The following is a 2,982-nucleotide window of genomic DNA, read 5'->3' as shown; positions in this document are numbered from 1 at the left end:
ATTAATAAGCTCTAACTAACCCTCACAAAGCACAGCCCACCAATACAGTTTTTCATCAAAGTAGAATACGATGAATTACAAGACATTCAATGTATAGAATACAACGAAACAAAAACACTGCTAATTCATTATGAGGGATAATCACATATATGCTAGATCCCTGATTTAGAGATTTTAAAATATAAAAGTATGCATATTATAAAACTGGCAAAACACAACAGCACATCTTTAGCCTGGACTTCTTTGAAGTCCATGCTTTATGGTATGTGGCTTTCTCATATACTTCTTAAATCTAAGTCTCTGAAGCTGTGCTCATCCATCTACCTTATCCAAGCTGTTTCTTTTGGTGTCCTATGCACTAGCAAACGGAGCCCCCAAAGTCAAGACACGACTTGTGTCAGACATATTACCTCCCTTATCTCCCCCACACAAAACCTTTCCTATTCTACTGTTTCCAATTCTTTCTCCTAACCTCTCTCAAACTCATTGTTTGTTTTCCTGTACTATAGATGTGATTCGAATCATCCTCATCGTTCCACAGGATCACCGCAATAAACTTTGGAGAGGTTTCAGCCCTAAGTGAATATCTATTGACCAATGCTCTTAAGAGTTTTATTTTTAGGGCTACACTATAGCTTGTGGGTAGGGTCTGTGGGTAAGGCTCTAGGTTCAGTCACCAGCACCAGAAAACACACCACACACACACACACACACACACACACACACACACACACACACACACAAACAGCCCTTTAAATTTTCTTTCCTTCTTCTCTCTCACACCAGGACCACTATATAGCCCAGGCTCCTGAGTGCTGAGGTCATGGTTATGTGCTATGTGCTACAGAGTTGGGTAGGAGTCTTTCTTTCTTCCTTCCTTCCTTCCTTCCTTCCTTCCTTCCTTCCTTCCTTCCTTCCTTTCTTTCTTTCTTTCTTTCTCTCTCTCTCTCTCTCTCTTTCTCTCTCTCTCCCTCCCTCCCTCCTTCCCTCCCTTCCTTCCCTCTCTCTCTTTCTTTCTTCCTTTCTTCCCTCCCTCCCTCCTTCCTTCCTTTCTTCTTTGGTCTTTCGAGACAGGCTTTCTCTGTGTAACAGTCCTGGCTGTCCTGAAACTCACTTTACAGACCAGGCTGGCCTCAGACTCACTGGGATCTGCCTGCCTCTGCCTTTCAAGTGCTGGGATTAAAGGCCTGCCATCACCACTTCCCGAGAGGAGTTTCTTTCTTTCCCTCCCCCCTCTGGCTTGTCTGTTTGTTTATTTATTTAATTCTGCCTGTTGCACGTATGCCTGCACACTGCACCAGAAGAGGGCATCTGGTCTCATTATAGATGGTTGTGAGCCACAATGTGGTTGCTGGGAATGGAGCTCAGGACCGCTGGAAGAGCAGTCAGTGCTCTTAATCTCTGAGCCATCTCTCCGGTCCCAGGAGTTTTATTTCTTTTTTTTAATTTTTATTTATTATGTATACAATATTCTGTCTGTGTGTATGCCTGCCGGCCAGAAGAGGGCACCAGACCCCATTACAGATGGTTGTGAGCCACCATGTGGTTGCTGGGAATTGAACTCAGGACCTTTGGAAGAGCAGGCAATGCTCTTAACCTCTGAGCCATCTCTCCAGCCCCCAGGAGTTTTATTTCTTAAATATCAATTTGATCATATTATTTCTTCCTTGAAAATTTTACAAAATGCATGTTCCATTTTAAAAAAATTGGCAAAAGACACCAAACAACTGCCTCGCAAAAGAGAAAAATAAAGATGTATACATATAAAAAGTTCATCACTATTACTAAACAAGTGAAACAATGATTTTTTTCACTTATCCACAGTGGGTGTAGCTGAAGAGACTTGATAATAAGTCATTGTGCGGGGTGCAGAATGACATCTCCAGACTATTCCCGGTAAGTTTAGTTTTGGGGTAGCATTTTGGGAAAACTGAATCTGCAAAGGAGTGAAAATTGTCTAATATCTCTGAGCTTCAATTACTGTTATTGGGTTAAATGGCTACAAGAAATTGACATATTTAGGACAAGATAATTGTTGAATAATGGCTGTCACCTACTATTTTAGGTGCTTGTATGCTAACCCATTCAATCCTCATAATCCTGTAAGTAGTAGTATTATTACTCCCATTTTACTCACAAGGAAACGGAGGCACAAAGGATTAAATACCTGTAAGGGGTGGAGTCAGGAGGACCTCTAGATTACTGCCATTATATCGACATAGGGGAACCTAGTTTACCTCCTTTTTAGTGCAGGAGGCCTTTGCTATTCTTTGCTTTGTTTGTTTGTTTGTTTGTTTTGTGAATGCCGACCACATCTAGAGTCAAATAAACACTTCCTGTCCCACACCCATTATTTACCATCAGCTGGTCTTCTCTGTTTGTTCTGTGTCAAATCTGACACCTGGGGAACTCAGTCCATCTCTCTCTTGACAATTCTTTTCCCGTGTACTAATCGACGTTGTGTACACAGTAAAACCGTAGGAAAAGACCTAACAAATGCTATCGTACTCCTCGCCGTGGCGTATGACATTCCTTTTAGAGACGTGAAATAATCTTTACGAAATTAAGTCAGACATATGGTAACTATCGGGTGAGCCAAGCTAGCGCGCGCTCTGACTACGTCAAGGAACTCCAACACTCAAACACTAGGGGCCGACCTTTCCCGCTTTTCTGCCTTAGAAAGAATCACCCGGAACCTTTCTTGCGGAGTCACAGGCCGCCGTCGGGACAACCTAAGGAACACACAGCACAGTAAGCGTTAGTGGGTTAGTGATATGCCTGAAATCTCTTGCTCGCTTACATGGTCCCGGAGAGAAAAGTCTTGCACTCTTGCGCTTTTTGGAGTTCTGACCGACAATAGCATTTTTGTATTTCAAAAATATTATAATTGGTTGTTTCCAAAAAGCGTTTAATCTTTTTTAAAAATTAGGGATAAATGTAGACAGCTACGTAAAACGAACAAGGAAAGCGGGGGAGGAAAGC

This window comes from Myodes glareolus, chromosome 5 (genome assembly GCF_982192425.1).
Source record: "Myodes glareolus chromosome 5, mMyoGla1.1, whole genome shotgun sequence".
Lineage (NCBI taxonomy): Eukaryota > Metazoa > Chordata > Mammalia > Rodentia > Cricetidae > Myodes > Myodes glareolus.
The sequence above is the reverse complement of the archived record's forward strand: the minus strand, read 5'-3'. Positions refer to the sequence as shown.